The 27,971-nt window shown below is 42.8% G+C and overlaps 1 protein-coding gene across 4 annotated transcripts in view; it reads right to left on the bottom strand.

The window, feature by feature from the left end:
• LOC126175598 (C-terminal-binding protein) overlaps positions 1–27,971 on the bottom strand; it is a 209,071-nt gene that overhangs the window by 149,897 nt on the left and 31,203 nt on the right. The window contains exon 1 of one of the 4 annotated variants that reach the window (XM_049922471.1): positions 20,484–20,567. The exons of the other annotated variants lie outside the window; for them this stretch is intronic. The gene's annotated coding sequence lies outside the window, so the exon portion shown is untranslated. Of the gene's footprint in view, positions 1–20,483; positions 20,568–27,971 lie in introns of those variants that run through there. 4 annotated transcript variants of the gene reach the window in all.

The following is a 27,971-nucleotide window of genomic DNA, read 5'->3' as shown; positions in this document are numbered from 1 at the left end:
ACAGGACATCATTTATGGCGTACTTCCATGTTATTAGGCGCAGCTGTGGAGAGTAAAAACTGTAGAGGAAGAAGATTGGGATACATCCAACAAATAATTGAATAATTGAGAGCATGGGTTGAAAGTGAAAAACGAAGAACTGTAGCAGTTATTTATGAATTATGCTTTCAATTTGTGTAACTACTTCAAAGCCAGAGAAAAGCGCTCCTTATGGGTTATTTCTGAGAAGCAGCAATAATGCTAGCGAATTAAACATGGTCTTGCATTAGTTCAAATTCTTGCAGCAAGAGAAGGACTTCTGTAAGTATTCTGCCCTGTTTTCACTTGCAAAGCGTCCTCTTTTGTGTTAGTAATGAACCCAATTATTTTCCCCGTAGAAATGAACTTTAATTTACGGCGCATGTTCCACAACTTGGCGCATATCAACGGCGACAGCTCTAACCAGAGAACCTGCACTTGCTGCCTCGAAGTCGTAAAGGGGAGCTAACAGTGTCTGCCGTGATCCTTTGTTCTCCCCCATACAAGGGCTTTAAGCACCGCCTATAAACTCCAGGCGTTTAAAAAGAATTCGTCCAATTTCACTAGTCTTCTCAATGCACAAATACGGAAACTTGGGGTAGTTTTTAACTTACGCATTGAAACGAAGTTAGCTTGACACCAGTCTTTAAGGAAACGATTCATGCCGTTACCTATAGGGAGTATCCCTGGTGCAGTCTGCTCGCTCGTTCATTACCTATTGGGAGTGGAGTCGAGGTAACTAAGAGACAGCAAGACTAGGCGCTTTGCGTTCATTATTTCGTCACGGGCATTCAGTTACAATTGTTAAGTACGATTTTAGTCAGGCGGAAAGCACTGTAGATCTCACTGGATGTTATTTCCCCCCCCCCCCCCTATAGCAATTAGGTGACAGCCGTGCTTACGCTTACAAATTCGCGAAAATACATGACTTCGGCTGGATGTTCGCCGTGCGTCTGGTGCTCATACTGAACATTTGTGAAAAGTCAAGGTTGTAGATGCACTCACGTAGAAGATACACACTTCTAAAATAGGGTGGTTCTTTTGAAATTAAGAAGTCAGTAGTCTGCTAAATTTGCCCCAAGTTTCTGTCTTGATTCATGGAAAAGGTTACCAAAATCATAAGATTCTTCTCTAAACACCTTGCAGTAGGGACTCCACGTTCAGTCGTCGTGGGGCCTGACGAATCATTTAACTATTACAGCCTCACTGGCATTTCGACTGAACATTTTACGCCCCCTACCACAGTCAGGCATCTGAATACGAAATCTTCTGGAAACCACCATCGACGTATCAACTTAATAGCAACTGAACTACTTTATTTCCATAGGCATATTTTTTGCTTACTGTCTTCTCCCTATAGCCACACAGATTTACGTTTTCCGTGGTCTGTGTCATCGAGTGAATGCCAACGTGTTTCCTCCAGCACGACCACAGGGAAAGGAGCCCGTAGTATACGTCACACTACAACCAGACTCTTTCTGAGTCTTGGTTCAATTGGGTCTGAGCACTATGGGACTTAACATCTGCGGTCATCAGTCTCCTAGAACGTAGAACTACTTAAACCCAACTAACCTAAGGACATCACACACATCCACGCCCGAGGCAGGATTCGAACCTGCGACCGTAGCAGCAGCGCGGTTCTGGACTGAAGCGCCTAGAACCGCTAGGCCATAACGGCCGGCTCTGCGCCTTGTACTTCAAGCTACGGTATATTGACTTGGACATGGAAAACAAATATTATGGCTATACACTGCTTTCTCTGGGCACGAACACAGTTCATCGCGATTATCAGACTAATAGACAAAAATCCCGGCAATTGTAACCGCTAAGTGTTTCATATGCAATGTGATTTTCATTATGTGATGTCTCCCATAACTGGTTTACATAATGCGCTCAACAATCGACCTAAGGATCATCACTCTACATCGTACCACAGCTTAAGAACGTTTACACCGAAATGTCAAGTCGACATATGCGTAACACATGAATCATCTCATTAGATTCGGTATAAAAAAATCTCCCTCCCCAAACACACACACACACACACACACACACACACACACACACACACACACACACACAAGCTGATATTACGACAACATAGGTGTTATTACGTCTGTATACTGTTAGGAAACATCCCTTAGTGAGTTAACTGACAGCGAGGACAGGTTACCACCGCTCGCTTTGTCTGGCTTCGCTTCGCCGTGGGTCCGTCGCAACGGTTTCACAAATTTACGTAACCGACCCCGCTTGCCGATCGCGCAACCGCTGACGCGACGCCAGGCAAGGAAAGTGTCCGTGACGATCTAACGCTTGCTTACCAGAGCTGCACTCCAGTCACCATGTCCCTGTATTACTTGCTGGTGACAACGGCTTAATTTATGGCCCTCTAATGTTTATGCTCGGCCAGAAAGAAAAAATTGTCTTACTAAATGATTTTTCAACGGATTATATTCTATTCAAGTATGAGAAATTCTTGGACGAACCACATCAGCTTTCACGTCAGGTAATTCCGCTCAAACGCTTTCCGCTTCTACAAGAAATATGAATGGAGTTCTTTTCACTGGTGTTCAGGTGACAGTTTTACACCAACATCCAAAGGCTATATCACAGAATTCAGAACTGGGGGAGAGAATACCAGAGTTACAACTGATTGTGAATGTTGTCGACATACCAGAGTATGTAGATTTCTATGACTCTGCTAGACAGCTAAAATAAAAATAAGCTCTCTCTGAGATGGCACCACAGAGAAAAATGATTGTCACAAAGTAATGCAAAACACGCTATAGAATCTCGTATGCCACGGTATATGTAAACAGAAAATTGTTTCATACTGTCACATGAAGTTTGCCCAAATATGCTGCGCGATATCTAACTTTTCATAGGAAAGTTTTGCCAAAGTTGAACGGTGCTGTTGAGACACGCCAAAATCGTTAAAATAGCAGGGATAACCCTAACTAACTGGGTTAGTGATTTACTGAATCTTTTGAGCCCCTACAAATAGTAGCACAACATTATCTTTTAGATCTGGAAATTGCGCATTTCGTAGAGTAGACAATTCAACAGGCTTTGAATGAGAGTACGGGTACAGTCTATATGGCATTATTAATTTCAACAGGCTGTGGTAGATTGCACACAAATGAAAGCACTGCTGTTTCGGTGGCGATGACTTTCCTCACTAACGGAGAATTTAGGGATTAAGTGATACTTCGAATGGCGGCACACATCGCTGATTAACTTTCACAGAATTAAGAGAGTAAAACACTAGAGGTTTGTTCAAATACGCTTAATACAATTCGCCTATCTGTCCTGCTCAACGTAATCTCACCGGCACCATTGCAAAACCTAAAAGATAATGCTTTGATAGCCAGTTAGCTAAAAAGGAGGACGCGCAGGGATAGGATTTTTGTAATTTTTTTATCCATGGGATGTGAAGTACAGAACTTTAATATCAAAATCCCAAAATCAGTTCAATGCAACTCTCAAAAAGTCTTTAGAAAGTACATTTTTACATTTTCCGAGCATATTTAGGTCAGTAATGATTTTGTCGTCCTGTCTCACGGTTCTGTGGCAGAGTGCTCGCCTGCAATGTGGGCATCCCGGCTGCTGGGCATTTTATGAGTTTCTGTGAAGCGTAAAATGTATAAAGACGAAAAATAGTAAGAATTTCCATTTTGTTTGCTATATACAATTACAAATAAGAAGACGTGCATTTTCATAAATACGACAGTTGGGTTACTGAGCATAAATCTGATGAATTTTATATTTATGTGATATAGGTATCAGATCTCAACGGAGGGCATGAAAAATTACCGAAACAAGACGAACCAGCGATTACCGGTCTCAAACGCTACCAAATATTTTTATTTTAAAGTATTGTATAATCCACGGAAATATCCTTAGAACATGTAGCATTGTTAAAAGAAATTGCATTGGTGGGGATTCATACCCTGGCTGCCCATGTTGTACGCAGACATTCTACAATAGACCCATGTACCAGGTCGACAAAATTCACCATAAATTACTGAAGAAGACTTTCGCATAATTTCAAAGTAGATTTTCTCGAGAATTGACAGTTGCACTGAACTGCCTAATTGAGTGATGTCTGACTACCGAACTTCAAATACTATAATCATAAAGAATTACAAAAATCCAACTGCCATGTGGTATCCTTGTAAGTGGATGAGCTTCAGACGACAAAACAGCAGTCTGCGTCCTGTCCTAGGTCGTTTGTATGATTTGTCACAGCTTCATTCGCCTTTGGAAACGATTTACTTTGTGAAAAATGCCAAGCTGGAACAGGGTGCGGAGTTTATGTTAAACTCTACGTACCTCCGTAACAGATTGGGCCAGTCAGTTGAAGGGCTGGAGAACGTCGAAAGACTAGCGCCCCAACTAGGACAAGGCCTAGTACAGGCTACTGTGTTCAAACATCTTTAGGTTATAGACAGATTACGTGAGAAATTACCTGTCTCGCTGATAATCTTCTTGGGCATCATACTGGAAACTATCACGAGGAACATATAGATACACTGGCAAAACTGACTGGACGAGTCCCGGCTAGTGTAAGTCTCATTCCAAATAATGTTACCGAATCTTCCGTTAAGTTAAAGATAACGAATGGTTAATGTGGTAGAACGAATGTGAGGGCATAATGACTATATTTTCCTCGAGGCACAAGTAGGAATCTTGTCAGTGCACCCCCGAGTCCACCGCCCGCTGGCAGAGGCGACAAGCACAGAGCCGTGGCCTTGGGCGCGTGTCCGGCCGCGACTTCCGCCGCCTTCGGGACTGGGAAAGTGGGACAGCACAAGCGCGGCCCTTGCGTCGGGGGAACCCGTCTTGGCTACGCCGCCTGCCACGCTTTTCGCTGACGCACGGGGTAACACATACGCGGTTCAAGAGCCGTTTGATAGTCTCAACTTGCAGCACGAATAAATACATACTCTTTCAGCAAAATGGTTGCACCGTCGACTACGAAGTTACTCTTTAAACAGACGACATACTATGAAGTAAGCACCCCTAAGAGGATTTTTTTTTGTCTAGTTCATCCGTATTTCCCCGTCAACACCCCTGACCTGTGATACGAGGGTGTGAAAGTTTTCACAAAATGAGGAATTAAAGAAATCACTTTTTTTCGTCGCATAATAGTATCTGAACAAGGAAGCCTCGAGTACCCGATAAATTTTGCCGACAATACGTTTCGCTTCCATATTGTGTTGTGCTTCAGACATACACTGTTTTTTCGCAACATCTTTCTCAATTTCATATGATCCGACAACAGCCGTCTGTTTAAGAAATTTTTTCTCGTGTGTTCAAATGTATTTTCTTTGTTTCGATGATCTTTCCTAATTTTGTTTCCCCGTATTTCTTTTTACCACCACTAACCGGATTCTATTTCTTCATTTCGTGGTTATGATACTAAACTGTTGCATGGAGGATCGTGAGTTCAAAACTCACCTGGACTGTACAATTTTAATTACATATTCGTTTCGACAACATTCTAGAAGTATCCACAAATGTAGAGAATCATGGTACTGGAATGTTCTGTAGCTGTATATATACTGTCTGTGTTCTGGCCAGAGGCAGTTCGCTACGCGCTCTTGTATGTGCAAGTGCTGAATAAACCTTCGTTAAGTGAAGTTAGTGTTCGTCATTCATCTAATTACACCTTCTTCTACGAGACATTATTCTGATGGAGACGCTGGGTATTGGAACTTGTGATAGCGCACATTATCGACGACACAGTGGCTCCAATCAGGCTACGACAGAGCCGCCGTTTACGTGGCGAGAAACCGGAGTTCGAGCCATATTTAACAGGTCGCAATCTATTGGAGACAATAAGGGGACGTTACAATGACAGTAACTGTGTGCCACCACACGAGACATCCTTCCGGGTTCTCTGGTGACGATGGCCAAGATCCAAACAAGTGGCTGAAGGTATATGAGCGTATGGCCAAATGGGATGACATCGTGTGTGTGGCTAACGTATTTTTCTACTTGGAGGGCATTGCCAAGCAATGGTACGAGAACAACGAGGTGAAGTTCACAAGCTGGGAACTATTCCAGGCAAAACTGCGCAAGTACTTCGGCGACACACATTGACCGAAGTGTAAGGCTGAAGAAAAATTGAAGTGCAGGGCACAACGTCCTGGAGAAACGACAGCATCCTACATTCAAGACGTCTTTGAGCTGTGTAAAATAGTGTATCCTAGAATGAAGGAGGAAGATAAGGTTGCACATCTCAAAGGGTGTTGCTGAGGATACGTAGCCGGCCGCTGTGACAGAGCGGTTCTAGGCGCTTCAGTCTGCAGCCGCGCGACCGCTACGGTCGCAGGTTCGAATCCCGCCTCGGGCATGGATGTGTGTGATTTCGTTAGGTTAGCAGATGTTAAGTCCCATAGTGCTCAGAGCCATTTCAACCATTTTTGAGGGCATGTATCAATGAAGGAGGTTCGACAGCAAGGGCCTTCATAAAATGGTGCCAGTATATCGAGACAATGCATCAAAAACGAATTACACGTAAGTTTGAACGGCTTCCAAATGTCGTATCGATGCCTGTGATGGAGGAAGCAACTTTTTCTTCGTCAGATAGTGAGAGAGGTAGTTCGGAAGGTGGGCATCAAGGTAGACTTACGTCTGGAGGGCCCAGGCAAACCAACCAGTATGTTTCCACTGCGGACGACCGGGACATGTGGTGCGCTATTGTCGAGAAAGGCGGCGGATATTTGATGACGCCCGCGCCAGAAGACAGAAGACAGCAGACAGCAGACCGCAGACCGATCTTAGCCGACGCCAACTCCGGGACGACGAAGATGAACAAGAAGATGTGGGAGCAGGACGACGTAGGTCACCATCACCGCAAGCTAGCCGCCGGAGAGGACGCTCCCCAACACGCCGATCAAGGTCTCCAACGCCATTTAGAAGCTCCAGCCCATCACCCAGCCGCCGCAACCTGCGAAACTAAACGGTGCGACCTTCCTTGGAGGTGAGACCGCCGAAGAAAAAATCTCCCGCCGTTGATTACTACAAAAATGATAGGAAACCACGTCGATATCCTCATGGATGGCCGACCAGCCCAAGCTCTTGTGGACTCAGGAGCATCATATTCAGTCATTTCGGAGAAGTACAGTCGCCAGTTACAGAAAACCGTGTTCATCGACAACAAAACATCTCTGCTGAAGGTGGCTAATGAGAAATATCTAAAACCTACAGGAAGATTTACCATTCGTGTGGGTATAAGTGGCCATACACAGCCCTTAGAATTCGTCGTCTTACAAGAGTGTAGTCATGACGTCATTCTAGGATGAGACTTTTTGAAAGCTTCTCAGGTAATTATAGACTGTGGTCGCTCGAAGATTATGCTAGACGAGATGCGATACTGTGGGCAAAAAGATGCGCATCCGAGTGTGTGGAGACTCTCTGTGCTGAATGAAGTGATCATTCCTGCAGTCAGCGCTAGAAAGGTAACTCATGTTTAAGCTATGCATCAACCCATGAATATTGTAGTGGAATGTAAGAGAAGCATACCACTGAAGAATAACTTGGTCATCCCAGCCTCTGGCGACTCGTTTAACAACGGATTCTGTGAATTGAGGATAGTGAACTGTCGCCGAGAACCGCAGATCCTTCCACGAGGCATGGGCGTAGCAAACACTGAACCGTTAATTGAGTAACAGCTAACTGTCATAGAAACCTGCCATGCGGAGTCTGAAGGCGAAATAAGCGCTACCACTACGAGACAAAATCTTCTAGCTCCACTATCACCAGATCTCACTAAGGAATAACAGAAAGAGCTACCTGTCATTCTCCAAGAGTTCTCTGAATGCTTAAATCCATACGTGATGAACAAATTAGACAAATCGATGGTGAAGCACCGGATTGGCACTGAAGACCATCAACCAATAAGCCACAGCGCATGCCATGTGTCAGCAACGGAATGTCGCCAGACGAGGTAGAGAAAATGATGAGGACTGACATCATTCAGCCTTCGCAGAGCCCATGGTCGTCACCAGTGGTCCTCGCCAGGAAGAAGGATGGCAATTGGCGCTTTCGTGTTGCTTACTAACGGAATTTCCTATTCCTAAAAGTATTAGGGATTTGAGAAACTTCCTCGGATTATGTTCTTATTACCGTCGTTTTATTAAGGACTTTTGTGTCGAAGCCAAGCCACTCCAAGAGTTGTTAAAAGCTGATGCTAAATTTATCTAGGGTGGTGCTCAGCAAGATTCTTTCAATGTGCTGCAAAAGGCTCTGACGACTGACCCTGTACTTGGTCTGTACGATGAGGGAGCACCTACAGGACTACACACAGATGCCAGTAGGTATGGGATCGGTGCTGTTCTGGGGCAAATTTCGGATGGAAAAGAGAAGGCTATAGCCTATGCTTATAGGGCACTTACAAAAGCCGAGAGAAACTACTCAACTACAGAAAGAGAATGTCTTGCTGTGATCTGGGCCATGTGCAAATTTGGACATTATCTCTATGGATGGCCATTCACAGTTGTTACAGACCATCATTCTTTGTAGACTGAAAGGACGAATTGTACCAAGATACGACTTCTTTCGCACAACCGGAACACAACAGATCACAATGCGACAACTCACGATGTTCCTTCCCATTTTGCTGAAACGCTTCCCAATACTTCTCGATAAACTTCGCACGCGACCAATGACGGGTCGGTATTATCGAATTTATTGGTACGTTTCACCGTACGAACGAATTTATTGGTACGTTTCGCCGTACGTTAATCGAACATTAAAAGACATGACAGATTCATCACAATTAGTAAAAGGTTCAGCATCATACTCTGTAATATGTATTAATGCTGGTCAGTGCGACGGGATGTCATGCCTAACGGCCCGGATTCGATTCCCGGCTGGGTTGGAGATTTTCTCCGCTCAGGGACTTGTCCTTATCATATCGTATCATATATCATATCACAGTCGTCATCAAATCATATCATATATATATATATATCATATCACAGTCGTCATCAAATCATATCATATATATATATATATCATATCACAGTCGTCATCAAATCATATCATATATATATATATCATATCACAGTCGTCATCAAATCATATCATATATATATATATCATATCACAGTCGTCATCAAATCATATCATATATATATATATATATCATATCACAGTCGTCATCAAATCATATCATATATATATATCATATCACAGTCGTCATCGTCATCAAATCATATCATATATCATATCACAGTCGTCATCGTCATCAAATCATATCATCACAGTCGTCATCGTCATCAAATCATATCATCACAGTCGTCATCGTCATCCAATCATATCATCACCAAATCCATCATCCAATCATCATCATCAAATCCATCATCATCATCATCAAATCATCATCATCATCAAATCATCATCATCATCAAATCATCATCATCATCAAATCATCATCATCATCATCAAATCATCATCATCATCAAATCATCATCATCATCATCAAATCATCATCATCATCATCAAATCATCATCATCATCATCAAATCATCATCATCATCATCAAATCATCATCATCATCATCAAATCATCATCATCATCATCAAATCATCATCATCATCAAATCATCATCATCATCAAATCATCATCATCATCAAATCATCATCATCATCAAATCATCATCATCATCAAATCATCATCATCATCAAATCATCATCATCATCAAATCATCATCATCATCAAATCATCATCATCATCAAATCATCATCATCATCAAATCATCATCATCATCAAATCATCATCATCATCAAATCATCATCATCATCAAATCATCATCATCATCAAATCATCATCATCATCAAATCATCATCATCATCAAATCATCATCATCATCAAATCATCATCATCAAATCATCATCATCATCATCAAATCATCATCAAATCATTATCATCATCATCAAATCATTATCATCATCAAATCATTATCATCATCAAATAACATCAAATCCTCATCATTTTATCCGCATCGACTCAAGTGGCCGAAGTGGCGTCAACTCTAAAGACATGCACCAGGCGAACGGTCTACCCGACGGGAGGCCCTAGCTACACGGCATTTCCATTCACTTTGTTGTTTGACAGGTCTTAAGGATCAGACTGGACGACTCGCCAGATGGGCAATACGTCTTCACGAGTATGACATTACTATAGTGTGCAAGAGTGGAAGAAAACACCAAGAAGCCGACTGTTCTCAAGAAACTCTGTGCAAGACCATCCACACTTTGATGAGGATCTCTCTGCTGAGCACAAGAACGACGCCAAGGTATCTCAAATTATGCTTGCCTTAAATCGGTCAGAGGATGTGAAAGGACAATTTAAGGTAGTTAATGGATTACTTCGCAAGACAAACTCTGATCCGTTCGGAAAGAGGTGCCTACCAGTGATTCCTAAACACATGCACTTCGATGTTCTACAGAAATTCCATGACACACCTGGGGCCGGACATTTAGGATTTATTAAGACATACGATAGAATCCGCAAGAGATTTTTCTGGCCAGGTTTATTTAGGAGTGTTCGTCACTATGTGTCGCACTGTAGATAGTGCCAGATGAGAAAGGTAGTTTCTCAGAAACCACCTGGCCGACTCATACCTATTCCACCCGCCGAAACGCCTTTCCAGCGTGTTGGAATTGACCTCCTCTGAATATTTCCAACGTCTGCTAGTGGCAATAGATGGATTATTGTTTGCACTCATTATCTGACACGCTATGCCATTACAAAAGCCGTGGAAACAGCCGAAGCATTCGAGGTAGCCAAGCTTATCGTGGAAGACATTGTATTAAAACACGGCGCCCCAAGGTCGTTAATTACGGGTCGAGGGAAAGTTTTTCAATCGAGTCTTGTGACAGAGATAAACCGTCGGTGCAACATTACTGATCACATGACGACTGCCTACCATCCGCAAACTAACGGGCTTACTGAACGCCTTAATAAGACCTTGACCGACATGATATCAATGTTCGTCAATGTTGAGCAGAGCAACTGGGATGAGGTGTCACCTTTCGTGACGTTTGCCTACAACACCGCCAAACAAGGGACTACAGGATTTACGCCATTTTCCTGGTGCATGGGCGTGAAGCGACTACGACGATGGACACTGTTTCCGTTACATCCTGATGACGTAGACGAAAACCACATAGGCCAGGTGTTAACCAGAGCTGAGGAAGCTCGGCAGTTAGCTCGACTCCGCACGCTGCAGGCTCACGCAAACTATCGCCGAAGGCATGACGCGAGCCACCGCCCTGTTGTCATCTCTTCTGGATCTTTACTCCTGTTCAGAAGGTCGGTCTCTCTGAGAAGCTCCCCAAGCGCTACTTTGGACTTCTTAAGGTTGCAAAGCAGTTGTCTGATGTTACTTATGAAGTTGAAGATTTCGAACCCGACGCAAGACGAGGAGATATCAGAGATACGGTCCACGTCCTTCGAATGAAGCCCTATAAGGATCCAGCAACTAAGGGTAAATTCGAAGCTCCAGCGACAGGCAATAAGCGGAAAGGTGGAAGAGCGTAGCGGCAAAGGAAGTTCTAAGCTCACCGCCAGGGCGAGAATCAATCATCGGGAGCCGGAGTATGCAGGACCGATGACTCGTTCCTGGACTAGAAGGAAGTAACGCCGAGACGCTGTTCTCTTAAAGAAGGAGCAATGTCACAAAAGAAGCTGAGTAGCACCGTGGTGTAGTGGATATGATACTGAACTGTTGCATGGAGTGTAGTGAGTTCAAAACTCACCTGGACTGTACAATTTTAATTTCTATATTCAGTTCGAGTACATTCTAGAAATATCCACATTTAGCAGGAATCATTGCACTCGAATGTTCTATAGCTGTATATGTACTGTATGTGTTCTGGGCAGAGGCAGTTAACTTTTTTCTACAACCAGAATCTCATCACACCACGAATTTTGAGTAAATACAGTAATAGCAAATTTTGTATTTCAGATTCAAAATATGTAAACAGTTACTTAATAAGCTATCTTACGTTTACTGAAATTTATTCAACATTATTTGGGTCACAGGGTCACATGTTACATTTTCAGTATTACATGAAAGTACGGCTAAGCACTAATGAGTGCATTTTAATAATTTTTGCTTCGATTTTTACAACTTGTGGAAAAGTTCAAATCTTAATTCTTCTTCGGGAAGGTTTTTGGGGTCACTGGACAGCATTCCCCAATCCCCAAAACCGCTTCATTCCAAAGAAATAGGAAACAGAAAAAGGGGAAGGTGGCATTTATTCATTCTGCTACAGAAAAAAGTTGTTTCTTTGCAAATGGCATGAAAACGGGCGTTAACCCAGTAACTTATGTCAAATGACATTGTCGTCTGGTAAGGAAACATGGAGGTTCCTCGACCCTCCATCCTGACAGGATGTAACAAGAAGTGGAACAGAACGAATGAATCAAAATGTAAACCAACACGTGAGAAGTATCTGTAACAGAAAATATTACTGGGCTCTTTTCAGATGGTTATTGGGCGTCACTGGTACTATGCCTTGGTACTATACAGCAAAAATGGAAATACAATTTCTCAAGTAAATTTTCAAATATAAATTGTGCAGCTGTACTTCAAGTATGTGACGCCACCAAAAGCGACTGAACGAACCCTGCGCTCCAGACAGCCGCAAATGAGCTCCAGTTTGACAGAATGTATTGTACTGTATTGTATTGAACCGGGGACCTAGAAAAGATGGAGATGCTTCGTCCCCGCCGTAGTCCTCAGTGGTTCACAACCACACAACAGGCTACAGCAGTCCACTCACCCCACCGCCGCCCCACACCGAAACCAGGGTTTATTGTGCTTTTCGGACCCCAGTTAACCCCCGGTAAACGTCTCACATCGGAGGAGTGCAACACCAATGTTTGCGTGGTATAGTAATTATGGTGCACGCGGACGTGGAGGAAGTGTGCGCGCAGCAATCGCCGACAGTGTAACTGAGGCGGAGTAAGGGGAACCAGCTCGCAATCGCAGAGGCAGATTGAAAACCGCCTAAAAAACCACCCACAGACTGGCCGGCATACCGGACCTCGACGCTAATCCTCCAGGGGCATTCGTGCCGGGGACCGGCACGCCTTCCCGCCCGGAAAGCAGTGCGTTAGACCGCGCGGGCTTTTGCCAGAATGTACTCACGTTTAATGTATTTCATGCATTACAATAATCTGTAACCTATTCACATAAAAGCACATTCTGCTCTCAATAGTGTTTAGCATTATATACATTTTTGAAACTAGATGGCAAAAATTTTACTTAACACTCGCCCCGTTGTAGCTCTGTTTATTTTGAACAATGTCTTGCTAAAACATGTTGAATGGAATAAAACGTATTAACTTTTTTTTACTTTCAAGGTGGCACAGCAGACAAAATAATGATTCTAGTGATATACACTTTTCTCACTGAACTTTTTGGACGACAGCTGCGCTCACTGATGGATGATCATTGTGTTGGTAACAGCAAATGGAGATGATTCCATAAGCAACCTGTATCATACCTTATTATCTGTTTTTCGACTCAATTTAGGCCTATGCAATACAAAAAACAATTTCAAGACTTTATAAAGCTATATGAATCAACTCCACTTCTCCATGTGACACATTCTTAACAAAACTTTACATGGTGGGGATGCATTTCCACAATTGCAATTTTAGCCTTTGCTGCCTACGACTGCTCTGCTAATTTGTTTTCATCAGTTGATAGACAACTTGTGTCTCCAAGATCAATGGATATATTTCGGTTTCTGTGACGCTATGCAGCTGCTCTCACTAATTACTACGCTTGAGAGGACTTTCGCTTAGCTTAGCTTCCAATGACTTTCACGAAATGCATCACCCTCCCTGGGAACTGAACTAAACATTTTTGTAACTGCCTGGATGACACACGAGATCCTGGTTATGCAACTGAACTGAATATGAAGGGTAACAATAGTTCATAATCAATAAGCGAAATGAAAAAATAAACGAAATTAACCGAACCGCTGATGCAATAAAATGACTCTTTCGAAGGTCTACGGCTCACTCAAACTAGTAAACTCTCATCACTGATTCTCTGAAGAATCCAGTTCCCATGTATGAAAGCTTCAAATGTCCGATTTCATCACGACGGAGTTAATTTGCCACATATGCGACTGAGCACGTAAAATCTTTTTTAACAATCAAAACCGTAATTATGTTCGTTTTATTAGTTTCTCGAATTATTCGCCAATAACTAATGACATCAAAATCAAATTTGCCAATAGAATTGGTAGCAAAGAAGTAATAAAATGTCAGGCCTTATGCATGAGCTTTACTACAGTTAACATGTAAGAGGGGATCAAAAAGTCAGTATAAATTTGAAAACTGAATAAATCACGGAATAATGTAGATAGAAATGTACAAATTGCCACACATGCTTGGAATGACAGGGGGTTTTATTAGAACCAAAAAAATACAAACGTTCAAAAAATGGCAGACATATGGCGCTTCATCCGATCAGAATAGCAATAATTCGCATAACAAAGTAAGACAAAGCAAAGATGACGTTCTTTACAGGAAATGCTCAATATGTCCACCATCATTCCTCAACAATAGCTGTAGTCGAGGAATAATGTTGTGAACAGCACTGTAAAGCATGTCCGGAGTCATTGGCGTCGGATGTTGTCTTTCAGCATCCCTAGAGATGTCTGTCGATCACGATATACTTGTGACTTCAGTTAACCCCAAAGTCTACAATCGCACGGACTGAGGTCTGGGGACCTGGAAGGCCCATCATTATGAAAGTGGCGGCTGAGCACACGGTCATCACCGAACGACGCGCGCAAGAGATCTTTCACGCGTCTAGCAATATGGGGTGGTTCTGATAAAACCCCATGTCATTCCAAGCATGTGTATCAATTTTTACCTATCTACATTATTCGGTGGTTTATTAAGTTTTCAAATTTATACTGACTTTTTGATCACCCGGTAGTAAGCGATAATTTTTTTCCTTTCATTGTTTTGTGAAGGTGCTGGCGAGATAGTGTGTGGAAATAGTTTGAAATTGTGTGTAAAGTTTGTTGGAAGTCGCAAAGTGCTCTCATTCTCAGATACTAGATGAATATAGTCTGGGTAATTCTTACACCTGAGTTACACTGCCTTAAGCTATTCACAGTTCACAACTGTAATACCTGTCTTAAAACTTTAACCCAAGATCATACCTCTTAGCGAATGGATGGCAAATTTAAATTAATTAATTTGAGCACTAATTATATGATTTACTGGAAAACTTATTTCCCCTGGAAGGTGTTAGGACAACCTGCAGGGACAGTGAACCAAGTTTGACGTTTAGTAGCAGAGTTAGTTATCCAGAGTGTTCTTTAAACACTGGAGAAGATACAGTAAAAGCCCAATATAGTGTGCTTGATATACATAAGGATAAACTGTGGTGTAATAATCTTATAACGGTTTGCATGCAGCTTTTCAATAGTGTCTTACTTCTGCAATCCTGAACCCCTGTTATGCATTTAGTATGCCTGTCTTGGCGAATCATCCTGACCACTATTAAGAATTTTTGGAAGTAGTCTCCCCACTTTATTAAGAATTCCTGGAACTAGTGTCCCACTTAAGAAAATTCAACAGATGAAGAAGTAGTTACACAGGTTTCCATAGCAATGACATTCAGTCTACACATGATATGCTGTGAAAGTCTTATACTCATCTCTGGGCACTTGTAGACAGAAAGTTATCGATTTCAAGGTTCACAGGTGACATGAGGAAGAGCAATCTACGTTCTCAGTATGCGTGAAATATTGGAAAGTATAAACAACGTGATTACGTGCATGCATAAACAAAGTAAACCAAATCTTAGTTGCACTGATGAACATAACATGCAAAAATGCGTGAAATGACTTGTCAAAAAAGCAACTGACTTCTTTAAAGCAGTGGAAAAAGTGAACCTAGAGCAGCTTGCAGACATCAGACAGTGCTGTAAATAGGTATCATTGTAATTCGTCTTACACACCGAAGTGCAGTACAGTGTTTTACTTGAAACTAATGGAATGTTATTGTTGGATCGCTTTTTGAATGAAGTTGACCTCATTGCTGCATTTGGTAAGGTTTTTTTTTTTTAATTTTCTTACTTCCAATGTTCTTTAAACACTGTACAAGATACATATAGTGTAACAGTGCGTTAGTGCTTTTTTACAGGCTCGCCAGGCATAGTTTGCCATTCCTAGCTCATTCTCCATATACCGCCAAATAAGGGCAGAGGACTTAGCCTTTACATAAGTCTGAAACCTTTCGGAGCATTGGTATTGAGCTGTAGTAATAGCATTTTCAGTCTTTATTATCTTTTGCTCTAACAAATCGTAAAAAGTGCGTTTGTCAACTTCAATCAGGAGGTGAAGTTGACCGATTATCCGTTATGTGATAATTGGGCCTTGTTTAGGACTCAAACTTTATCAATGACTGAAAAATAAATCTGGCATAACAACTGAATTTTAATACTAATTTCAGGTTAACATACAGAGAGAAAATTTAAGGGGTTAAAAAATGTTATCATAAATTTGCTTTACGAAATTCAAGGCGAGCACTGTCCTTCAACACTAAAATCCGACTATCTTTTGTTTTACCATGACGAGCATGAATCTGGTTCATCACGATCACTTAGGTAGCCTGAACGCTGATTTTGCCGTTTAAGTTTTCTGTGAGGCAGATGTAAAACATGTATATTTCGCCAAGTAACCCGATTGACGGTTGTACACTCTCACCATTTTCACATGAAAGTCTGTATGTTCCAACAAACAACTGCGGCCTACATCACTATTGAGACACTTGCAACAATGACTTCCACTTTCAACAAATACCCTTACTAACAACTGTTACTTTGTTAATTAGGTCACATTCTTGCCAGCCCCGAACGTTTGGTCATGGAAAAACCTTTCTAGGAAAGACGGTCAAAATCTCTACCAAGATTTGTGAAGGTTTATTTTTTGTCTATAAACAACAGATTAACCGTTGTTATTGCTCTACTTGTCGCGAAGGTCAATGTACGACATATCTAATACATGAACACGTGAGTTGCTTTATATGTCACAAAAATATAAGTTTTAGCTCAATAATAATGGATGTACGCAAGACTGTAGATTTAGCCACTGTGACAATGAAGAATTTCTGAACAACAAACATAACTAAAATAAAAGAATTTTGGTCACTAATGTGGTTTTTTTTGTACTTGGAGTTGAACTTCACCCCCATTTGACGGTACCGTGGTTACGCTAACACGAAGGGTTAAAAACATGTCCCCAACAACAGCGTTACATCGGGCTTTACTGTACTTTAAGAGAAGTGTCAGCATTAGGAAAAATCTATTTTAATTCAGTTCAGCAGGAGGTTATTATATGCTACTACACGCAGTGTATGCTGATACTCGTCGCAAGACCACAGAGACAAATTGACAAACCTTGGGTCGTGCCTTTGCGAGTGGTGTACGCTTTTCTAACTATACGCCAAGGACTGATGCCAGAGGCTCCGCCATACCTTCATTCCGGGAAGTGCTCCTGTAAGCCATCTTAGGCATGTTAAATACGCCGTGTTTTACGAAATTTCACTCCTGCTGCATCCTGAGGTCGAGGTACCGTCAATAACATATTGCAACGAAAGCAATACCTCAATGGCTGGTAGGGGAACCTCCGGAGACAGGATTTTAAGTGATAGTACACAGTGAATCGGTATTTAAGGCGTAACTAGATCGATCTACAAGAAGACAAAGTCCAAGTACAGCAAACAGAACGAGTAATCACTAGAGGCTATGTCCTTCACCTTCCTAAATCCTTGTCCACCTACGTTCACATCTTTGCGGGATTGTGTATTTATTTACTCTTATTAACTTGTTCCACATGGATGAAAAATATTGTAGCAATAAAAGAAAGATGTAAATATCGAATGCTAGACGCAGAAGATGCACTGGTAACCCCCAGTGCAGTACATATTTGCACGAACAGACTTCGTATCTCTTGAAAAAGCTTTGAAAGTGTCAGCGTAAGACTGTTCTACAGTTTACAATCATTTGACAGTTTAAACAACAAAGCACAAGTACTCTTCTGCAACGAAGGTCACCGTAAACTTGCCAACGTTTGGGAATACTTAAACTGGCCGCGAAGGCCAAGTAGCCGCGACGTGACGGGATGGGAACGCACAGCACGTGCCAGTCGCAGGTGGGGGCGACACCGCAAGGCCGCTCCCAGCAGCTTGTGCAACTACCTGACCCCTCCCCGGTCTCTCTCTCTCTCTCTCTCTCTCTCTCTCTCTCTCTGTCTGTCTGTCTGTCTGTCTGTCTGTGTGTGTGTGTGTGTGTGTACAAACACAAACGCACTAAATTATCACCTATAAACAATTAATCAGTTTTCCAAGACCGCCCCCATATGTATGCGAGGCGTGAGAGGTTATTGTCCACTTGGCATAATTGTAGATGCCTTTTAATTATTCCTTTATTATACTAAGGGATACTGGTAAAGGACAACGTCACGTTTCAGCCCCATGTCCATAGCGTACGTATGACTAAAAATTCTGCCAAGATAAAGCCTTCTAATACCTCCCTTTTCCTCTAAGTAAAAAAAATGAGAATAGTTCTTAATTCCAAGTCAAAGCAATCAAGAATTGTTCGATTTCACAATATATGCATTGTAACACTGAACAACAACGTAATAGTACAATTATTTTGAAGAATCAACTTTGAAATTGACGCCGGTATTTGATTGCTATTTATGGGAACAACTCTATGCAGTTATTATTCGAAAAGGTGGTAGATTCGTTGATTGGTAGTACTTACTGTTTGTTTAAATAACAACAAAAAGGTTGTCAGTTCGAATGGTATTTGAGACTGCAACAACGTTGAGCTGTTCAATCTTATACTGGACCTGTTAGTCATCTAGAAAAAGGATGCATTGGGAGGAATACTTAATAAAATCACAGTAGTCCAAGTGGAGAAACTTTTTACAACCGTTGGAAATCGCAGTGAGTTACACAGTGAAGTTTGCGGAAGCTGTCGGGGTAAATCCTGTAGGATCTGTAACTCGTGTAACAACAGTAACTGCCCGTCAAGAGGTTGGCATTATGTGATACTTTTTTATGGCCGTTATGTAACGAGATGAGAACTCGCCGCCATTGTTGGCGATGAAGTTACATTTCTATAATTTGTAAATACTGAATGAAATTAGAGTGGACGGGCGAAAATAACTCGTTTTGCGGAGGTGTTAACGAAGTTTAAAGAGTCCAGTGAATGGATGACAGCAATACTTCAAAACGGTCTCACAGACTTCCACCGCCTCTCCCGTGGCACCTATTCTTGTTCTTCATTCTGTACAATACACACATCAAAAAATTTTTTGCATCACCTCGGTTTCGTTATCCTGAAGGAAGTCATTCACAAGATGTGCACGATGAACTGTCGTCCATGAAGACGTATGCCTCACCAATATATGCTTCCGATGTGGTTGCGCCATCGTACAGCCGTTACGGCCCCTTCCATGACTACCAGCGGCGTACGTCGGCCCAACATAATGCCACCCCGAAACAGCAGGGAACCTCGACCTTGCTGCACTCGCTGGCGAGTGAGTCTAAGGCGGCGTTCGGCCTAGTCGGGTTGCCTCCAACCATGTTTCCGAAGATTGTCTCGTTGAAGGCAAATGCGACATTCATCGGTGAAGCGAACGTGATGCCAACCCTGAGCCGCGGCATGTTGTTGGGCCCATCTGTACGCTGCATGGTGTCGCGGTTACAAAGATGGACCTCGCCTTGGACTCGGGAATGAAGTTGCGCATTATGCAGCTTATTATGCACAGTTTGAGTCGTACCAAGTCATCCTGTGGCAGCACGAAAAGCATTACGCAACATGGTGGCGCTGCTGTCAGGGTTCCTCGCGCCATAATCCGTAGGTAGCGGTTATTCACTGCAGTAGTAGCCCTTAGGCGGCCTGGGCGAGGCATGTCATCGACAGTTCCTGTCTCTCTGTATCTCCATGTCCGAACAACATCGCTTTGGTTCACTCCGAGACGCCTGGACACTTCCTTTGTTGAGAGCCCTTCCGCACAAAGTAACAATGCGGACGCGATCGAACCGCGGTATTGACCGTCTAGGCATGGTTGAACTACCGGCAACACGAGCCGTGCACCTCCTTCCTGGTGGAATGACTGGAACTGATCGGCTGTCGGACCCCCTCCGTCTAATAGGCGCTACTCATTCATGGTTGCTTACACTTTTGGGCGGGTTTAGTGACATCTCTGAACAGTCGGAGGGACTGTGTATGTGATACAATATCCACAGTCAACGTTTATCTTCACGAGTTCTGGGAACCGGGGTGATGCAAAACTTTCTTTGATGTGTATGTTTGGAATGCACAGCGCGACCTGCCAGTACATATTGCAAATGCAATACAGCTTCATTTTAGTTCGGCCATTTGATCACGGAGCTAGTCTTACCTTACACTTAGCTTGAAAGAGCTTGGCGCGCACAGAAACTGCGCCGTGGCTGTGCTCGCATTTCCTAACAAGAGTGCAGCAACGGCAGCGAACACCCACCTGTAACGAGCAGAGAGGTCCATTAAAACATTTACGACGGCGCGATAACGTGTAACGGGCGCGAGCGGATGCTGGTCAGTCTATAGTACTTTACAACAGATCTTTATGCCGGCTATCGCCCCAAGGTCGACTGCCCAGGGTCTAGATGTGTGAATGAGATGCGCACCTACGTGAACACAACTGCGAAGAACTCGTGTACAAGATGTCGTGCCTCGAAGACGTCTTAAGAAATTGAACACAGCATATATACGCAAGTGATATACCGGACAGGGTGGGCAGCAATTGGCAATTGTTTGCTGATGGTGTGGTATACACGAAGGTGGCATTGGATGACTAGGAAGATACAAAATGACTGACAAAATTTCCTGTTGGCGTGATGACTGACAGCTAGCTATAAATGTAAAAAAAGAGTTACGCATTTGAGTAGGAAATACAAGCTCGTAATATTTGAATACAGCGTTAGTAGCGTGCGGCTTGACACAGTTATATGCTTGAAAAATCTGAGCCGTAAGCGATATGAAATGGAAGCAGCCGTTTGAGGATTGTGGTATTGCCGGCGAATGGTCGATTTCGGTTTTAAAATAGGAATCCCTAGATGGAAGGCTAAGTTCTCTTCGATTAACAATGCTGAGAAAAGTAGAGGATCAGCATTTGAAGCTGACTGCAGAACGACCCTACAGCGCCCAACATACATTTCGCGCCGGCCGGTGTGGCCGTGCGGTTAAAGGCGCTTCAGTCTGGAACCGCGTGACCGTTACGGTCGCAGGTTCGAATCCTGCCTAGGGCATGGATGTGTGTGATGTCCTTAGGTTAGTTAGGTTTAATTAGTTCTGAGTTCTAGGCGACTGATGACCTCAGAAGTTAAGTCGCATAGTGCTCAGAGTCATTTGAACCATACATTTCGCGTAAGGACCATGAAGGTAAGATACGAGAAGTTAGCTCTCATATGCTGAGTCTTTTTTCGTCGCTCTATTTGCGAATGGAATAGGAAAGGAAATGACTAGTAGTGGTACACGGTACCCTCCACCATATATCGAGTATAGGTGTAGATGAAAGCTTTCTCTGCTCTAAGGAAATTAAAGGAATTAACTATATCGTTCACTATCAAACTTCGTCACAGGGGACAGAAAAAAAAACAGCAGCAGAAAAAAAAATTGCTCAATATTGTCAGAATCTCAACAGCTTGCAAGCCTCGCTTACACTGAGCGATATTTATTGTGCTTTGGCCAAGGGTATAAATTTTCCTCCTCACTTCCACTACCCGAATGAAAAACATGTTTTCAGACAATAATTACTACTTTACAGTGTTTCAAATGTACAGCTGTTGGTAGTCTTTATTTTTAACAATAGTCTGTTCCGTTTGCGCAAGTAGATGGAGTCCATAAACAAAGTAACGGTCAGCCAAACTCTAAACGAGGTGATGAGCCACGGCCATCGTTTCCTACCAGCGATAAATACTATGCCTGTCGTTTTCCTGCTGAATTCTTCCGACTGCTTGCCAGTTATTTTCCACTGTCTACAACAAACACACTGGACTGGAACCATTTCCCAGAATGCAATGGTACACAACTATCTACGCTGGCCTTTTGCACTAATAACTGAAATAGGCCTAGCCCAGAAAATCTGCAGCCAAGAGATGCCTGACAGCTTGGCACTGTCATCTCACATTTTATTAAACAACCACTAAATGGGACGACAAGTTCGTCTTTGCAATTACACTCAGTAATCGTCTGGAAAACACTTCGCGTAGTACAAAAATCCTCATACTATGTAATTCTACAGCCTCTCGTGGTCGTTGTCACTCAAAATGTTCGGGGTTTTTAGGCCTCATCACGTTTCCTCAAACGATCGAATTTACGACCCCTCTGCTGCGATCTTCCCGATCTTGTTATGTCCATTGTAGACTGAGCGCCTTGAGTGCTTATCGGCAACGGAACCACAAGATCCTGAAGAAGATCCCAGCTGAGGGGTGTCAACGTCGATCATTTGAAGAAACCTGATGCGGCCTAACAACCTAGAAGATTTTAACTTTAATCCTCATCCTATACCGAAGTCCTTTGCTTCAGAAAGTCCTCACCCTTGCTGATTTCTGATTATTTTAATAATTTCCTGTTTTCTGTAAGCCTAGAAGAGACATTCATTCAATTGTCTCTATACTTAATCACAATGGCCAACACTAAAGAGATGCGTACCATTTTAGCTTAACATTGTTACGTTCCTGAAGCGTTGTTTGACTATTTCACAGTTCTAGATGTGCGAAAGAGGCATCAAAAATGAAACATTCATGCGAATTCTGACTGTTTTGCGATTGCCTCACGACCGCACAAAACTACTTCAGAATAAATTTTCTGGAAAAACCGTTAGTGCACTCTGATACTGATGTATGCTAATAGACTGTAAAGACAGGATGAGTATCAGTAAAAACGGATCCGAGTAGAGCCTGCATAATTATGTACACACACGGTGAACAGGTAGTTTGCAAGCTAACCTTAATATGATTACTGACGCCAGTGATCAGTGCTGCAACACAAGCTAACCATGTCACACACGTGCAACTATAGTCCGTCATAGAGCCTTCGACTGTCACGAGCCCATACAACGCGTTTACAACTTTACTGCACACGTTTCTGTATCTACCGAGTTTCTGCAAGGTTGTTTCCATGCACTCCAGTTGCGACGCTTCATCGGAAAGACGACAATAAACGCATTAGGGCGGCAGTGCTGCGCCAGCAGCGACTCAGCTGTTTGCGCCGGCTGACTCTGCGACCCTGTAAACAGTTTTAGCAGTCACGCAACGCTGCACTTGTTTCCTAACGCAGGCCGCCTCGCACGCCGCCTTGGGCACAGCACGGCGGCTGCCGCGTTATCGACGTCTCGGCTGCGGCGGCAGAGTCCGAATACGAGGGCGCGCTCACGCCCTTCCCTGCACTGTCAGCACGTTCCTCCCCGCCTGCTGACACTTCACGAGCTACGGCACTGACTACCGTCACCAACATAGGGACCGGTTACACATTACATTCACTGCAATCTAACGTAGCGAAAATGGAAACCAGTATAATTGTATATAATACTCTTAATTACTCAATATCCAACACTTCGTGATCAAAAAATGTTACTCACAGGTAATTTATGTTTCTTTGTTCAGTAACTTTCGTATGAACCATTACTCTACCCAACGATACGAATCTAAGCCATGAGCGCCTAAAGTAAGTATGCGTAACCTTACTCACGTACACAATTCATACATACCAAATAGCTGTCTAATATTTAATATCAGCCCAATTATAGCACCCGGCAGTAGAAAAGTACAACAACCTACTGGAACGTAAACGAATAGGTTGCAATGAAAACTTGGCTAACTGCTCGTAACTAGGGTGGCAAAAGGGCGTTATCTTGCTACATTTTTTATCCACAATCTCACACACAGTTCAAAACCATGAATTACGCTTATTCGCCAGTCATCGTATCACTAATCTTTCTTAGTTTTCTGAATAGGAAGTAAGTTACTCTAACTACGTTTCAACATACTACAAGTGTTTTAGCACCCCTCGTTACACGCTGGGCTGACTAAATATCCCGTAACAAAATAAATGGAAATCGTGCGGTTAATCCCTGATCGGCTTTCTTCAACGCATCGCTAACATACTACCAATTTTGGGAACGCTCACAAATCAACGGTCAAGTCAATTCCCTCAAGCTGTACTTTTATGCTGAACCTGACTCCCACGCCAACGGACTTTCAGACTTAAGTACAGGGTGTTTCAAAAATGACCGGTATATTTGAAACGGCAATACAAACTAAACGAGCAGCGATAGAAATACACCGTTTGTTGCAATATGCTTGGGACAACAGTACATTATCAGGCAGACAAACTTTCGAAATTACAGTAGTTACAATTGTCAACAACAGATGGCGCTGCGGTCTGGGAAACTCTATAGTACGATATTTTCCACATATCCACCATGCGTAGCAATAATATGGCGTAGTCTCTGAATGAAATTACCGGAAACCTTTGACAACGTGTCTGGAGGAATGGCTTCACATGCAGATGAGATGTACTGCTTCAGCTGTTCAATTGTTTCTGGATTCTGGCGGTACACCTGGTCTTTCAAGTGTCCCCACAGAAAGAAGTCACAGGGGTTCATGTCTGGCGAATAGGGAGGCCAATCCACGCCGCCTCCTGTATGTTTCGGATAGCCCAAAGCAATCACACGATCGTCGAAATATTCATTCAGGAAATTAAAGACGTCGGCCGTGCGATGTGGCCGGGCACCATCTTGCATAAACCACGAGGTGTTCGCAGTGTCGTCTAAGGCAGTTTGTACCGCCACAAATTCACGAAGAATGTCCAGATGGCGTGATGCAGTACTCGTTTCGGATCTGAAAAATGGGCCAATGATTCCTTTGGAAGAAATGGCGGCCCAGACCAGTACTTTTTGAGGATGCAGGGACGATGGGACTGCAACATGGGGCTTTTCGGTTCCCCATATGCGCCAGTTCTGTTTATTGACGAAGCCGTCCAGGTAAAAATAAGCTTCGTCAGTAAACCAAATGCTGCCCACATGCATATTGCCGTCATCAATCCTGTGCACTATATCGTTAGCAAATGTCTCTCGTGCAGCAATGGTAGCGGCGCTGAGGGGTTGCCGGTTTGAATTTTGTATGGATAGAGATGTAAACTCTGGCGCATGAGACGATACGTGGACGTTGGCGTCATTTGGACCGCAGCTGCAGCACGGCGAACGGAAACCCGAGGCCGCTGTTGGATCACCTGCTGCACTAGCTGCGCGTTGCCCTCTGTGGTTGCCGTACGCGGTCGCCCTACCTTTCCAGCACGTTCATCCGTCACGTTCCCAGTCCGTTGAAATTTTTCAAACAGATCCTTTATTGTATCGCTTTTCGGTCCTTTGGTTACATCAAACCTCCGTTGAAAACTTCGTCTTGTTGCAACAACACTGTGTTCTAGGCGGTGGAATTCCAACACCAGAAAAATCCTCTGTTCTAAGGAATAAACCACGTTGTCGACAGCACACTTGCACGTTGTGAACAGCACACGCTTACAGCAGAAAGACGACGTACAGAATGGCGCACCCACAGACTGCGTTTTCTTCTATATCTCACATCACTTGCAGCGCCATCTGTTGTTGAAAATTGTAACTACTGTAATTACGAAAATTTGTCCGCCTGAAAATGTACTGTTGTCCCAAGCATATTGCAACAAACGGTGTATTTCTATCGCTGCTCGTTTAGTTTTTATTGCCGTTTCAAATATACCGGTCATTTTTGAAACACCCTGTATATACGAAATGAAGCTTTCTGCTATCTTTTTTACCTACCCTATAAGCAGGGCAAGGGTGGGAGTGCAGCACTACCCAAGTGGTGGAAACTACCGAGCGGAAAATGCTCCCGTTTTCATGGTCAATACTACAACCAATTGAACTCCCACCATACACCCACAAACCAGAACCTTTACACTTAAGATTAGTCTTGATAAACTTCTCGCCCTTTTTAGCAAATCTGGCAATCAGTCACAAACCTGTAAAAGGATAGAAACGTAAATTGCTTAGCAAGGTTAGAAGAAGGGCAGGTACCTGCATTATCACGAATGATGCACAGTGACAAAACTCTCAAATATTTAAGCATGACGATGACCATGTAAACACTGATTAAAGTACAAACGTAGTATTTGACCACGCTTACAGAAACTTTGCATCACAATGTTAATGATGGCAAACGTATTATCAACCAATACAAACAGTTGCGGCGATGTTCACCAAGTCCTTCAAAGACAAAATTCGTTGAACCTTGCTGACGTTTAAACAGTGTAATTTCCGTAGAAATGAATAGCATGGCGCTGATAAAGTGGAATGGGAAATGAACACGGTCAGGAGGCAATTAATGTCCACCTAACTGTGTAATTTAAAATACGACACCATTGAATGTGCTTTTTTTTTTCAAGTCAGGGAAACTGCAAGTATTTAGAAGGAACCAAAAGTATTTAGAAACTATATTCTTACTTGTGGGAAACAGTCGCAAAAATTGATTGCCATATCACTTAAATTCAGTAAAAAATTAGAAATTTTAAGTGTAAATACAATTATCTCCGGCAAGCATAAAAGTGTTTTGGCGAGTAAACAATATATAGTTTCAAAGCAAGGGTTACTGAAAATACAAGGAAATACTTAGTAAATATTTCACTGGATGTTAGTTCTACTTCCTGGGAACATTTGAATCTTTTATTGACTCAAGCCATGGGTGCCCAGCCCACGCATGATCGAGGAGTGGGAAGAGGAGGTGGGGGGGGGGGGGGGAGAGAAAGATAGTGATGCTCGCGTTGTATTTATTTAGTGTTACAGAAATAACCCATGCCTAAGTGGTCATTGTAAGTATTTTTGGACAAATTACAAAATGCTTGCTAATAGTGTTTGCGGATTTTAACACAGTAAATACCAAACACTCGAATGAGTCGCCTTCCACCAACAATCGCAGTTACTCTTAATTGCTCGTGGACTGCAACTGCCACTCTCACCATCTTAGTTTGTTTTTCTATCCTTTGTGTTGACAATAATAAATAATTCTTTACCATCGTGGACGTATTAGAACAATGTAAATGTTTAACCTATAGCGAATTTATAATGAATTAGCTGCAACCAGCTTTTTTAGGAGTTTATTTTTCCACGCTGATACCTGAATGTGCCTGGCATGCCATATACAGATGTTTTTAGGGCAGTTGTAAAACGTCACTGAGTAAGGGAACGATGTTCACGACGCATATATAAATGTAAATATCGAAAGACTGGGTCAACATATATTTAATGCAGTCCTAGAGAAGCATTTTTGAGGCATAATTCGTTGGCCCTACAAACAGTTTCACGGACGCTACAGCTTTGATTTTATGCATAGAGGCGCTTCCGTGGCGTCATATCGTGAGGCGGCCTACAAACTTGAAAAGATTGACTCAGACCGCGGGTAGCCAAGGATGCTCATGCCGACGTAAGTCATAGATGTTTGGTTGGTTGGTTGGTTGGTTTGTTTGAGGGAGGGCACCAAACAGTGAGGCCCATGATCTAGGACGGCAAAAAGAAAGGGGGGGAGGGGGGAGAACTACATAAACAGCACAGTCCACATAGATGTTGGGGGTCTACTTATTCCTTTTTTGTTACGCCTTAATTACATATTAAAAAGGAGTGCAGTCAGACTGAATAAATCTTACATTATCGTATTTACGTAATTACCCGACAGTCTACTGCTGAAAAATAAAATAATTCTTTCCAGGAGACTGGTACACAGTGCTAACTATGGGTTTTGCATGAAAATGAATATTATTTCCCCGAGTACTGAAAGCTAACTTCAGCAGGGGCACACTTTCCTAGTAAGGCATCATCTTC

Source organism: Schistocerca cancellata, chromosome 3 (assembly GCF_023864275.1).
Source record: "Schistocerca cancellata isolate TAMUIC-IGC-003103 chromosome 3, iqSchCanc2.1, whole genome shotgun sequence".
Taxonomy (NCBI): domain Eukaryota; kingdom Metazoa; phylum Arthropoda; class Insecta; order Orthoptera; family Acrididae; genus Schistocerca; species Schistocerca cancellata.
This window is presented reverse-complemented; position numbering and strand designations above follow the sequence as displayed.